Source organism: Salvelinus namaycush, chromosome 35 (genome assembly GCF_016432855.1).
Source record: "Salvelinus namaycush isolate Seneca chromosome 35, SaNama_1.0, whole genome shotgun sequence".
NCBI lineage: Eukaryota > Metazoa > Chordata > Actinopteri > Salmoniformes > Salmonidae > Salvelinus > Salvelinus namaycush.
Window position 1 is genome coordinate 7386197 of NC_052341.1, and position 15547 is coordinate 7401743.

Genomic DNA, 15547 nt, shown 5'->3' on the forward strand with positions numbered 1-15547 from the left:
TAAAATGTAAAACATAAAGAGAGACCTAAGACAACAACATAGCATGACAGCAACATATGACAACACAGCTTAGTAGCAATACAACAACATGGTAGCAACACAACATGGCAGGAGAACAACATTGTAGCTGCACAAAACATGGCACAAACATTATAGGACAAAGACAACAGCACAAAGGGCAAGAAGGTAGAGACAACAATACATCAAGCAAAGCAGCCACAACTGTCAGTAAGTGTCCATGACTGAATCTTTGAATGAAGAGATGGAGATAAAACTGTCAAGTTTGAGTGTTTTTTGCAGCTCGTTCCAGTCGCTAGCTGCAGCGAACTGAAAAGACCCATGGGTCAAATCAAAAATCAAATCTAATTTTGTGTGTGTGCTTTGGGAACCTTTAAAAGAATGTGACTGGCAGAACGGATGTTGTATGTGGAGGATGAGGGCTGCAGTAGGCATCTCAGATAGGGGGAACTAGGCACTGTATGTACAGCGCAGAGGTTACTTGTACATTTTATGGACCTCTTTATGCGCCATCAACGCCCGGGATCAGTAGTAATGATGCTTTCAAGACAACTGGAACCTCTGAAAAATATGAGGTCAAATCATGACATTAGTGATCTTCAGGTAGGAAAGACGGAGCTCCAGAAAGAGGCCAGAGTTCCCGACTTGAAATTCCAAGGATACGGTCCAAACACTTAAAAGACACACCCTCGTCCATTTACCCTCTCCTTATGCCCTTGGGGGATCCCTGTCACCATCTTGGAGGGCGGTCCAAATGATTAGCCAAGCAAGGGAAGTTTGCAATGTAAGCCCCTCAGCCCTCGTTTATAGTCGGCTTTGCGAGTGTACAATTATGTTCACTCCGGGCTGAAACTCCCCATAATTCAATTCACGACGATTGTACATCCGCTAAGAAAAGTCAGCCAAAACTTAAAAACAACATCAATGGAGAAGTTAACATACAAGTGTAAGTAAAAACGATTGCAAATAAGTTTGAAATTGTGCTACTAATGCACATGACGGCACAAACATGTCTGTAAAAAGTAAATATGTTTTTGTTTGGTTATCTTTTGGAAATTGTAGCAATAAAACTGTTCCAGCTAGGCAGGCTAACATTAGTTAGCTAATTCATTTGCTAGCTATCATACAGTAGGCGTATATTAATAATTATATATTTAATATAAGTAGACATGCACTCATTGACTGAAACGCATATAAAGCACCCACAAGCTACCGGTGGCTGAAAACACAATCATCGGGGATGAATGAGTGATGAATTTCCGGCCAAGGGTTGTCCTTTTAAAAATAATTCCTTCCTCCCTCGCCCCTTGCATTGCAAGTGTATAATCGTCAGACGTCATGATACGTCGTCAGAAGTGTCCACTTAATTTGAGGGCTGAGGGCATAGGGTGTGTCTTTTAAGCGTTTGGACCGAAAGTTAGATGACCGTTCAAAACAAATTTTCCAGTGAGATTTGTTCCGAGTTCCCAGTTGTCTTGAACACAGCATCAGTAATTGCCCGTGGACAGTTACACGCCCTGCGACAGCCTCGCTGTGCTAGCTTCTACTACCACTGTGTGTCGCAATGGTTATTTTTCTCCGTGAGCTATTGTTGGTAGCTGTACTGTACTGTAGGATTTGGACAGGGCATGGATTAATGTCAAGCTTCTTTCTACAGACTTTTCCAGTACACGAAAAACGGACTCTTGGCGGCAGTAAGAAATCCATCACCATCACCGCCCATTCAACATAGCCTCGATTTACGTTTTTTTTTTAATTACTTAAACAAAATCACTTTTTGGGGTTCTCATACACTTACACTGATGTTTTGATTCTTGCTTTTACAGTCGCTGAGAATATATTTGGTTGTGATCTTTGCAAAATAACTATTTTGGATGGATCAGTTGTAAACTAGAATGCTAATGCTCATTGCTATAGGCTGTAGCTAATGCTAGCCACTGGTTTAAGTATACTTTTTTATACAGTTGAATTGCGATGATGATACGAACATTATATTAAGCAGGACATTCATACGTGCCTTAAAATTGAATTATATTCTAAAAGTAGTGTGAAATGAGGATTTGTTATGCTGGCGTTCTATAAGCACTCCCCCTGTTCTGTCACCAATTTGCGCGCATCACCCTCGTGCGGCAATGTTTATGAAAGTCGATTTTTCTGCATGAGCGCTGTTTTCGCCTTCAGGTATTTTCATGCTTTTGCTTTAAAAATAGTATATCTTTATTATTATTTCTCTTTTCACAGGTTTTTTGGGGGGTGGATAAGAAAAAAATGGATTAATATCATGCATTGTACATTACATCACATTATTACTTTTTATTTTAGCCTACTTGGTAAATATTTTCTTATTGAACTGCACTGTTGGTTAAGCGCTTGTATGTAAGCATTTCACAGTAAAGTCTACACTTGTTGTATTCGGCGCATGTGGCAAATAAAGTTGGATTTGAACCCCCCCCCCCCCCCCCCCCCCCCCCCCCCCCCAAAAAAAAATATTTGTTTAGAGCAGGGGTGTCAAACTCATTCCACGGAGGGCCTAGTGTCTGCAGGTTTTTGGTTTTTCCTTTCAATAAAGCCCTAGACAACCAGGTGTGGGGAGTTCCTAACTAATTAGTGATGTTAATTCATCAATCAAGTACAAGGGAGGAGCGAAAACCCGCAGACACTCGGCCCCCCGTGGAATGAGTTTGACACCTGTGGTTTAGAGAATCAAGTCAAGAACGTCCCATTGTTCACCCCTTCCACGTTTCGTTTATGCGGTTCTCCTTTTAAGTTCCTTTCTAATTTGTTTAAAAAATGTTTCGCTGGGAACCAAAATACACTGCTCAAAAAAATAAAGGGAACACTTAAACAACACAATGTAACTCCAAGTCAATCACACTTCTGTGAAATCAAACTGTCCACTTAGGAAGCAACACTGATTGACAATAAATTTCACATGCTGTTGTGCTAATGGAATAGACAAAAGGTGGAAATTATAGGCAATTAGCAAGACACCCCCAATAAAGGAGTGATTCTGCAGGTGGTGACCACAGACCACTTCTCAGTTCCTATGCTTCCTGGCTGATGTTTTGGTCACTTTTGAATGCTGGCGGTGCTCTCACTCTAGTGGTAGCATGAGACGGAGTCTACAACCCACACAAGTGGCTCAGGTAGTGCAGCTCATCCAGGATGGCACATCAATGCGAGCTGTGGCAAGAAGGTTTGCTGTGTCTGTCAGCGTAGTGTCCAGAGCATGGAGGCGCTACCAGGAGACAGGCCAGTACATCAGGAGACGTGGAGGAGGCCGTAGGAGGGCAACAACCCAGCAGCAGGACCGCTACCTCCGCCTTTGTGCAAGGAGGAGCACTGCCAGAGCCCTGCAAAATGACCTCCAGCAGGCCACAAATGTGCATGTGTCAGCATATGGTCTCACAAGGGCTCTGAGGATCTCATCTCGGTACCTAATGGCAGTCAGGCTACCTCTGGCGAGCACATGGAGGGCTGTGCGGCCCCACAAAGAAATGCCACCCCACACCATGACTGACCCACCGCCAAACCGGTCATGCTGGAGGATGTTTCAGGCAGCAGAACGTTCTCCACGGCATCTCCAGACTCTGTCACGTCTGTCACATGTGCTCAGTGTGAACCTGCTTTCATCTGTGAAGAGCACAGGGCGCCAGTGGCGAATTTGCCAATCTTGGTGTTCTCTGGCAAATGCCAAACGTCCTGCACGGTGTTGGGCTGTAAGCACAACCCCCACCTGTGGACGTCGGGCCCTCATACCACCCTCATGGAGTCTGTTTCTGACCGTTTGAGCAGACACATGCACATTTGTGGTCTGCTGGAGGTCATTTTGCAGGGCTCTGGCAGTGCTCCTCCTGCTCAAAGGCGGAGGTAGCGGTCCTGCTACTGGGTTGTTGCCCTCCTACGGCCTCCTCCACGTCTCTTGATGTACTGGCCTGTCTCCTGGTAGCGCCTCCATGCTCTGGACACTACGCTGACAGACACAGCAAACCTTCTTGCCACAGCTCGCATTGATGTGCCATCCTGGATGACCTGCACTACCTGAGCCACTTGTGTGGGTTGTAGACTCCGTCTCATGCTACCACTAGAGTGAGAGCACCGCCAGCATTCAAAAGTGACCAAAACATCAGCCAGGAAGCATAGGAACTGAGAAGTGGTCTGTGGTCACCACCTGCAGAATCACTCCTTTATTGGGGGTGTCTTGCTAATTGCCTATAATTTCCACCTTTTGTCTATTCCATTTGCACAACAGCATGTGAAATTTATTGTCAATCAGTGTTGCTTCCTAAGTGGACAGTTTGATTTCACAGAAGTGTGATTGACTTGGAGTTACATTGTGTTGTTTAAGTGTTCCCTTTATTTTTTTGAGCAGTGTATTTTCAATTCCAGGTTTTCCATCATAGTACAAGCACATCCTGTACTGTCTTTGGTAGAAGTCTCTCGGAGCGACCAGGCTAAACTGCTGTTCTCATGCCCGTGTATGTTTCTTTCTACCTATTCCTAGTAATAAGTAATACACCACCACCGTTTGAGCCATGATTGTGATATACCTGTCGGTATTGAAGTTGTCCATTCCTCTTTGGAAAAGTAATATTTCAAGTTTGGGAAGTGTTTTTGAGCTGTGGATGTATGTGGGTCTAAACTGCGCACATGCCTATTTGCCAAATCGGTCTCTGTTTTTGTGAAATGCAGACTACTCTTATAAAGTAAAAAAAAATAAACATTTCATTTCGGTCAGCAGGTTTTTTTTTATTTGTAAACTGTAAAGCGCCATTCCAGACGTCAATGCTGTAACAATCAGGAAGTAGTGTATGCTATATTACCCAGAGTCCCCTTCGCTTGTGTATATGGAAACGGTATTTGATTATTTGTCGTAATTCCACCCAAAACATTTACGTATAAAGTTACATGAACACGGTAGGGGACGCCTTATTTATGCGTCTATACCCACACGGTATTGTTGTGCGCAACAATATTAATCCGTTACCGGGTCTGATAGTGCCGCGAATCTAGATGGTTTCACCCCCTTATAATCGGTAGTACACTCTGGTTTCTCTTCAGATCGCATAAATCTTTCGCCTTTTACTAAAGATTTCCGTGGAGAGGAACATTATGAGTATCAACTAATTTTTTGATGCCTGGCTTAACGGCTGGGCTTCCTACACTTGTTTAAATATAGTCGTGGTGCACCAGCCTTTTAGGAAGTCCGTCATGCTTGTAATTACAGGCTTTGGACACTACATGCAATACGTTGTATTGGAGATGTGTTCAACGTGCAGTTTCATTCAGAGTTTATCTACCTAAAGAAATATGTGATTTGGAACACTTGATTAAGTAGCCAGAGCGCTAGAGACATATAGTTGTTGAAAGTTATGTCTTGCTACATTTATTGCTAAACCCACTATGAGCGTCTGTGTGCTGCCACTGTCTTGATTGGCACAGCGTTTTATTTGTTTTTATTATTATTGTTTTATTTATTTAATCTTTATTTCGCTAGGCAAGTGAGTTACGAACAAATTCTTATTTTACAATGACGGCCTATATCAACCATGTATATTGTTCTGTAACAGTAATACCAACGATGGTTTAGAAACTCTGTGGTAATACCACTGCATTGAGGAACGCTGTCTTGCTGCTGTCCTCTGGATATCGTTTTTTACTAGTTACCATAGCCACAAAGGGAAATTGTCTGTATCATGAATGACAACCAAAATTATTTTTGGGGTCTTAATTTAAGGCTAGACCTCTGGGTCTAGGGCTCGCATGTGTGTTTGCTTGCTCCTCCAGTTGTCCTTCCTCCCAGATCCCGACCCAGCACCTGCAGCAGCCCTAGTTCCCAATTCTTGTTTTTTTACTCTGGATACAGCACAGACCAACCACAACTGCCAATTCCTTTCAGCACTCGTGTCAGCACTAGTCCAGACCCCACCCATCCCCCAACACAAAGTCACAGACATTTTGTTGACTGACAGATTTATCTGATTATTTTTTGATCGATTGATTGCTTTTTGGGGGGGGCTGGATGACCATTGGGTTTGCCTAATTTGAGTTGATTACATACTGTTTGATTTGATTATCATTTGGAATTTTAAATTAACAATGGATTGAATTTTTTACTTGTTGAAGGTTTTAAACTGGAATGAATTTGGATTTCCGTGGAGAGGAACATTATGAGTGTTAACAATTGTTTTTATGCCGGGCCCGTTCTGTCATTGTTTTTATGCACGGACCCGTTCTGTCATTGTTGCTCATAGATATTTCCTATGCATGTTTAATATGTTACAGGGAAGCAAGTGGCGATTTTAGCATGTAAATGTTGGTGGGTCAAATTCCCCCCAAAATGTTTGAGGCATGCCAGCAAAGACACGACACAACACTAAAAAATACATTCATTGCTCTATAACGGTGACAGAAGGTGACCACAAACTGCCAGGGCCTACATTAAGCTGTCCCAACAGCAGAGTCCCAACAGCAGTCCAAGCACCTTACCACTGCTACACCTGGCTATCAGCGGAGCCTTGTCTGGCAGCGAAACAGTTAATTCAGCCTCATTTACTGCCTTTAAAAAAAACATAGCTGATAATCGAAATTACAGATTGCCTCTCATCTGCTTGTCGTCCCCTTATGCCATAGTTTGTACATCTCAATTGTCAGTAGAAACCACATTTGCAATTCACCCATATCTGCTATGTTTTTTTTAAAGGCAGTAAATGAGGCTGAATTAACTGTTTCGCTGCCAGACAAGGCTCCGCTGATAGCCAGGTGTAGCAGTGGTAAGGTGCTTGGACTGCTGTTGGGACTCTGCTGTTGGGACAGCTTAATGTAGGCCCTGGCAGTTTGTGGTCACCTTCTGTCACCGTTATAGAGCAATGAATGAGCGAGCTAGGACAGACGTAGTCAATATAACTATTTGTTCAGCACTTTTGAAATGTACAGCGACAGAATTCAGAACATGGGCCATTCTCCCTGTACACCAAGTCAGAACCGTATGATAAATTAAGGGGGGGTAAATAGACCAAATTATTAGGGTGAGGCACATGGACTACTAACATTTTACTACACAACATACACTTATTAGGACTTTCTTAGCTACAGTATACATATCTCCCTGGCATATTACATCATTTATGCAATACATTTTTGGACTCACCTTGTTGTGCTGTGCTCACTTCAACAAGAAGGTGGAGCGGTGTTCCTTCGCGGGAAAATTTTGTCATCAAAGTCTGGCCTTCTCTGGATTTATGGTGCTTTCAAAACAACTGGGAACTCTGAAAAAACAAGGTTGAATCATGATGACGTCATTGATCTTCAGGTCATAGCTCTAGAAATAGGCCTGATTTACAATTCCGAGTTGGATGACCGTTCAAAACGTATTTTCCCAGTCAGAGCTCATTTATTTCCGACTTCACAGTTGTCTTGAACTAACTGAAGTTGAGTTTTTGCAGTTAGGAGTTAACAGTTTTGAGCGCGGCACAAATCATGCTTCATTGACAGCATGGCCAATGTTGAATGTTTATCATTTTAAACTTGGAAAAGAGACCCTTAATCCCAGATTTGGGACCACACAGCCACTCCACTGAATAGCAGGCTAGTGATTGCTTTGCAAAGCTTGCAGTTAGCCACTGTCACTGATTCCTTCCAAGCCACTCATTGTTGAATTTGCAATTTCCAACTTGTTGTGTAATGTTTATGTCCTATGGCCGATAAGCACCGATACGTTTTAACTATAATTTCTCTTCATATGACAATGATTAAAAATGATTTGCCAGTAAATTGTTGACTTGATTCATGATGACTGCTAGCTAAGATTTTGAAAGTATTATGTTGACATGATCAGTCCAATCAAAGCTACTGTAGATATAACGTGATCTGATATTTTTGGATGGGCACTTCTAATATAACTCTATGGCAGCACCCAAGGGGCTAGAATTTTCTAGCTCTACCCTTAGACTTGGCGGTGACGTAGTGTCCCCATGAGTAACAGAACACTGAGCCAATTACGGCGCAACGCTCCGTATTTGCTGCTGGCTTGCCTTACCACCACAGAAAGCACTGAGCTAGGCTGAAACGCCTGGATTTTGGAGCTGCCTTACTCAAGAAAACAATAAAGAGACCATGTTCGTTACAGTATGTAGCTTAATCACCTCAATGATATATACAGTTGAAGTTGGAAGTTTACATACATCTTAGCCAAATACATTTAAACTCAGTTTTTCACAGTTCCTGAGATTTAATCCTAGTAAAAATTCTCTGTCTTAGGTCAGTTAGGATCACCATTTTATTTTAAGAATGTGAAATGTCAGAATAATAGTAGAGAGAATGATTTATTTAAGCTTTTATTTCTTTCATCACATTCCCAGTGGGTCAGAAGTTTACATACACTCAATTAGTATTTGGTAGCATTGCCTTTAAATTGTTTAACTTGGGTCAAACGTTTCGGGTATGCTTCCACAAGCTTCCCACAATAAATTGGATGAATTTTGGCCCATTCCTCCTGACAGAGCTGGTGTAACTGAGTCAGGTTTGTAGTCCTCCTTGCTCACACACACTTTTTCAGTTCTGCCCACAGATTTTCTATAGGATTGAGGTCAGGGCTTTGTGATGGCCACTCCAATACTTTGACTTTGTTGTCCTTAAGCCATTTTGCCTCAACTTTGGAAGCATGCTTGGGGTCATTGTCCATTTGGAAGACCCATTTGCGACCAAGCTTTAACTTCCTGACTGATGTCTTGAGATGTTGCTTCAATATATCCACATAATTTTCCTTTCCTCGTGATGCCATCTATTTTGTGAAGTGCACCAGTCCCTCCTGCAGCTAAGCACCCCCACAACATGATGCTGCCACCCCCGTTCTTCATGGTTGGGATGGTGTTCTTCAGCTTGCAAGCATCCTCCTTTTTCCTCCCAACATAATGATGGTCATTATGGCCAAACAGTTCTATTTTTGTTTCATCAGACCAGTGGACGTTTCTCCAAAATGTACGATCTTTGTCCCCGTGTGCAGTTGCAAACCGTAGTCTGGCTTTTTTATGGTGGTTTTGGAGCAGTTGCTTCTTCCTTGCTGAGCGGCCTTTCAGGTTATGTCGATATAGGGCTCGTTTTACTGTGGATATAGATACTTTTGTACCTGTTTCCTCCAGCATCTTCACAAGGTCCTTTGCTGTTGTTCTGGGATTGACTTGCACTTTTCGCATCAAAGTACGTTCATCTCTAGGAGACAGAATGCGTTTCCTTCCTGAGCGGTATTTTATTACATTTTTAATTTACCTTTATTTATACAGGTTTTTTCTCATTGAGATAATATCTCTTTTCCAAGAGAGACCTGGTTCAATAGCAGCAGTGGGAACAACGTTTCAGACAAAACAACTTACACTAACACAACATTAAACAAAACTATAAACACACATACAGTACAACAATTACATATTACATTAAAAACACAAACATCTTGACTAAAAACAATTACACTCTTCTATGATATATATACCGATCAAGTGTTTAAACTCACATTTTAAAATGTTCAGGAGAGAATTCCAGGACCACGGTGCTAAGTAACTAAAACTATTTCTACCATGACCTGTTCTCATTTTTGGTACTGTTAGAAGCAAATCAGAATGGGACCGTAATTGATATTTATTTACTGACCTGACTAAAAAAGAACAGAGATAAAATGTAATTTTACCCAATATGGCCTTATAAATCAGTGTATACCAGTGTTTAAGCCTACGCAAGGTCAATGACAACCAGCCAACAGCGCTGTAGAGATCACAATGATGTGTTAGACGTTTCTGATTTGTAATGAACCTGAGGTCTGCATGATACACTGAATCAAGTGCTCTCAGGGTAGTAGTGGCTGAGGCCTGCATATATATAACATCAATAATATCTAAAACAGACAGTAATGTACATCGTACCAGCTCCTTCCTGGCCTCAAAAGAAAAACAAGCCTTATGCCGGTAATACAATCCTATTTGCAGCTTGAGCTTCCTTATCAAGTTCTCTACATGCACAGTGAAGCTCAGCTTATCATCAACCCACACACCCAAATATTTGTACACTTTAACTTGCTCTATAGTATGTCCAGCCAATGTAGCAATGACATGATTTGTAACATGCCTGGCATTTGAAAATACCATGCATTTTGTTTTACCCAAATTTAGAATGAGCTTTAAATCATACAGAGTCTGTTGTATGATGTTAAATGCTCTTTGGGCATTTTCAAAAGCTAAAGATAAACTACCACCACTTGAATAAAGAACAGTATCATCTGCATAAAAATGAACATCCGCTGTTTCAATAAGATCCCCAATGTTGTTGATATACAAAATGAACAACAGTGGGCCCAAAATAGAACCTTGCGGAACACCTGAGCACACCTCTATGGACTCAGATTTACAACCATCCGCCATTACACATTGTGTACGATTTGATAGGTAATTTATAAACCAACATAGAGCATGACCAGTAATTCCACAACATTTTAACCTTTGTACTAACACAGCATGGTCCACGGTGTCAAAAGCCTTTGACAAATCAATAAAAACAGACACACAATGTAACTTCTTATCAAGAGCACACTGGATGTCATTTAAAACCTTCAATGTTGCTGAAACAGTGCTGTGGCCAGACCTAAAACCTGATTGCATTCCATTTAAGATGTTGTTTTCTTGGAAGTAGGTCTTTAGCTGCCTACTAACTAAGGACTCCAGTACCTTTGACAGTACAGACAATTTTGATATGGGTCGCTAGTTGTCAAATAGCGAGGGATCTCCACCTTTCAGGAGAGGCAGTACAAAAGCAGATTTCCATAACTTGGGGATTTCCTTAACATCAAGCGTAAGGTTAAAAATACATGTTAAGGGGGGAGAAATGATGTCTGCAGCTAGGTGTAGGAGGCAGGGGTCTAGTTCATCAGGGCCAGGTGATTTTTTTCCAACAATTATGATGGCTGCGTGGATCCATGGTGTTTATACTTGCGTACTATTGTTTGTACAGATGAACATGGTACCTTCAGGCATTTGGAAATTTCTCACAAGGATAAACCAGACTTGTGGAGGTCTACAAAATTTTTTCTGAGGTCTTGGCTGATTTCTTTTGATTTTCCCATGATGTCAAGCAAAGAGGCACTGAGTTTGAAGGTAGGCCTTGAAATACATCCACAGGTACACCTCCAATTGACTTAAATGATGTCAATTAGCCTATCAGAAGCTTCTAAAGCCATGACATCATTTTCTGGAATTTTCCAAGCTGTTTAAAGGCACAGTCAATTTAGTGTATGTAAACTTCTGACCCACTGGAATTGTGATACAGTGAATTATAAGTCAAATAATCCGTCTGTAAACAAGTGTTGGAAAAATGACTTGTGTCATGCACAAAGTAGATGTCCTAACCGACTTGCCAAAACTATAGTTTGTTCACAAGAAATTTGTGGAGTGGTTGAAAAATGAGTTTTAATGACTCCAACTTAAGTGTATGTAAACTTCCGACTTCAACTGTATATTTTTTACATTGTTTGCAAACTCCTGAGTGGCACAGCGGTCTAAGGCACTGCATCTCAGCGCTGGAGGTGTCACTACAGACCCTGGTTCGATCACAGGCTGTATCAAACAGCCCCACCTGCCCTGAATGACAGGTCACCACTGGTTACTAAAGTGAGGATTCACCCTCTTCAGATAATTATTTTGTAACTTATCTGCAGAAAAACGTTTTGTGCCCATAAAGCCGTAGTTAGCCGTGTGCAAATTTGGGAGCCAAATAAATGGCACTTTCTCACGATGTGATTCGGTTCCTGATGTTAAATAAAAGATCCGCTCAAAAATAGCTGTTCATTTGCAAACGACCCATCACTATTTATACATTGTAGCTGGTGTTGGAGGCAAGCAGCTGCATGAAGGCATTGGTAATTTCAAAGCAAACTGATCTTGATGTAATAAAAAAGTCATTGTAAAGTTGGAAATGTAGCTAACAACAAAATATTAAATTGTATTTAAACTTTTGATGCAAACCTTCTAGACTGTGGGACTCTTGTACCGGCTATAGTGTGTGGACTGTGGCCGGGCCCGGTGGGTGGTTGTAGTGAGGTGTACCCCCATAGCCCTTCTCTGATTAGGCAGCAGAACATATTAACCTCTACTGGAACTCCTGGTGCTGCCAGTGCCAACAATCTGGTTTCTCTTCATATGGCATAAATCTTTCGCTTTTTACTTAAGATTTCCATGAACAGGAACCAGTGGGGGCTGGTGGGAGGCGCTATAGGAGGACGGGATTTCAAGGTTTTACTGCTAACCTACAAAGCATTACATGGGCTTGCTCCTACCTATCTTTCCGATTTGGTCCTGCCGTACTTACCTACACGTACGCTACGGTCACAAGACGCAGGCCTCCTTACTGTCCCGATAATTTCTAAGCAAACAGCTGGAGGTAGGGCTTTCTCCTATAGAGCTCCATTTTTATGGAATGGTCTGCCTATCCATGTGAGAGACGCAGAGTCGGTCTCGACCTTTAAGTCTTTATTGAAGACTCGTCTCTTCAGTAGGTCCTATGATTGAGTGTAGTCTGGCCCAGGGGTGTGAAGGTGAACGGAATGGCACTGGAGCGACGAACCGCCATTGCTGTCTCTGCCTGGCCGGTTCCCCTCTCTCCACTGGGATTCTATCCCTATTACAGGGGCTGAGTCACTGGCTTACTGGTGCTCTTCCATGCCGTCTCTAGGAGGGGTGCGTCACTTGAGTGGGTTGAGTCACTGACGTGATCTTCCTGTCTGGGTTGGTGCCCCCCTCGGGTTCGTGCCTTGGGGGAGATCTTTGTGGGCTGTACTTGGCCTTGTCTCAGGGTAGTAAGTTGGTGGTTGAAGATATCCCTCTAGTGGTTTGTGGGCTGTGCTTTGGCAAAGTGGGTGGGGTTATATCCTGCCTGTTTGGCCCTGTCCGGGGGTATCGTAGGACAGGGCCACAATGTGACCCGACCCCTCCTGTCTCAGCCTCCAGTATTTATGCTGCAATAGTTTGTGTCGGGAGGCTAGGGTCAGTCTGTTATATCTGCAGTATTTCTCATGTCTCATCCGGTGTCCTGTGTGAATTTAATTATTGCTCCCTCTAATTCTCTTTTTCCCTCTTTCTCTTTCTCTCGCTCACGCTTTCTCTCTTTCCCTTTCTCTCTCTCTTTCCTTCGGAGGACCTGAGCCCTAGGACCATGCCTCAGGACTACCTGGCCTGATGACTCCTTGCTGTCCCCACTCCACCTGGTCATGCTGCTGCTCCAGTTTCAACTGTTCTGCCTGCAGCTATGGAACCCTGACCTGTTCACTGGACGTGCTACCTTGTGCCAGACCTGCTGTTTTGGACCCTCTCTCTACCGTACCTGCTGTCTCTAACTGAATGATCAGCTATGAAAAGTTAACTGATATTTACTCCTTAGGTGCTGACCTTTTGCACCCGCTACAACCACTGTAATTATCATTATCTGACCCTGCAGGTCATCTATGAACGTTTGAACATCTTGGCCATGTTCTGTTATAATCTCCACCCGGCACAGCCAGAAGACTGGCCACCCCTCAGAGCCTGGTTCCTCTCTAGGTTTCTTCCTAGGTTCCTGCCTTTCTAGGGAGTTTTTCCTAGCCACCGTGCTTCTACATTTGCATTGCTTGCTGTTTGGGGTTTTAGGCTGGCTTTCTGTACAGCACTTTGTGACATCTGCTGCTGTAAAAAGGACTTTATAAATACATTTGATTGATGGGCTCAATGTAATGGCTGGAATGGAATCCATGAAACCGTATCAAACAGATCAAACATATGGAAACCACGTTTGACCCCGTTCCACCTATTCCATTCCAGCCATTACAATGAGCCCGTCCTCCTATAGCTCATCCCACCAGCCTCCTCTGAGAGGAACATTATGAGTATCAGCAAAAAAAAAATCTTCCTATATGCCTCTTTTTCTTAATATTTATTTCAATATCAGTGGAAGCTCCTCAGAGGAGGAAGGCGAGGACCGTCCTCCTCAGTGAATTTCATAAAATAAAAAAACCTTTAACATTAAAAAAAAGTTATCCTTTTTAGATAAAACTATACTAAATACACTACATGACCAAAAGTATGTGGACAACTGCTCGTCGAACCTCTCATTCCAAAATCAGGGACATTAATATGGAGTTGGTCCCCCTTTGCTGCTATAACAGCCTCCACTCTTCTGGAAGGCTTTCCACTAGATGTTGGAACATTGCTGCAGGGACTTGCTTCCATTCAGTCACAAGAGCATTAGTGAGGTTGGGCACTTATGTTGGGCAATCAGGCCTGGCTCACAGTCGGTGTTCCAATTCATCCCAAAGGTGTTCGATGGGGTTGAGGTCAGGGCTCTGTGCAGACCAGTCAAGTTCTTTCGCACCAATTTCGACAAAGCATTTCTGTATGGACCTTGCTTTGTGCACGGGGGCATAGTCATGCTGAAACAGGAAAGGGCCTTCCCCAAACTGTTGCCACAAAGTTGAAGAACAAAATCGTCTAACATGTCATTGTATGCTGTAGCGTTAAGATTTCCCTTCACTGGATCTATGGGGCCTAGCCCGAACCATGAAAAACAGCCCCAGACCATTATTCCTCCTCCACCGAACTTTACAGTTGGCACTATGCATTCGGGCAGGTAGTGTTCTCTTGGCATCCGCCAAACCCAGATTCGTCCGTCGGACTTCCATATGGTGAAGTGTGATTTTTCACTCCAGAGAACGCGTTTCCAATGGTGGCGAGGTTTACACAAGTCCAGCCGATGCTTGGCATTGCGCATGGTAATCTTAGGCTTGTGTGTGGCTGCTCGGCCATGGAAACCCATTACACGAAGCTCCCGACGAACAGTTTTTATGCTGAAGTTGCTCACAGAGGCAGAAGTGAGTGTTGCAACCGAGGACAGACGATTATACGCGCTACGCGCTCCAGCACTCAGTGGCTCCTAGATGTTTCCACTTCATAATAACAGCACTTACAGTTGACAGGGGCAGCTCTAGCAGAGAAGAAATGTGAGGAACAGACTTGTTGGAAAGGTGGCATCCTATGACGGTGGTGTCACATTGAATGTCACTGATCTCGCCTGTAAGGCAACTCTACTGCTAATGTTTGTCTATGAAGATTGCATGGCTGTGTGCTCGATTTTATACACCTTTCAGCAACGGGTGTGGCTAAAATAGCCGAATCCACTAATTTGAAGGGTTGTCCATATACTTTTGTAAATATAGTGTATATTCCAAATAATTGATTAAAACACACTGTTTTGCAATGAAGGTCTACAGTAGTCTCAGGAGCACTAGGGTAGCTTCTATCCTCTTCTAGGTATATTGACTTCAATACAAAACCTAGGAGGCTCATGGTTCTCACCCCCTTCCATAGACTTATACAGTAATTATGACAACTTCCAGAGGTCATTCTCCAACCGATCAGAGCTCTTGCAGCATGAACTGACATGTTGTCCACCCAATCAAAGGATCAGAGAATGGATCTAGTACTGAAAGCATAAGCTACAGCTAGCACTGCAGTACATAAAA

General features: G+C 42.9%; 1 non-coding gene across 1 annotated transcript; it reads left to right on the forward strand.

The window, feature by feature from the left end:
- The first annotated feature begins 5059 nt into the window (after positions 1 to 5059).
- On the forward strand, positions 5060 to 5175 carry LOC120030116. The gene has a single exon (XR_005473625.1). It is a non-coding gene; the product is annotated as a U5 spliceosomal RNA (small nuclear RNA).
- The last annotated feature ends 10372 nt before the right edge of the window (positions 5176 to 15547 follow it).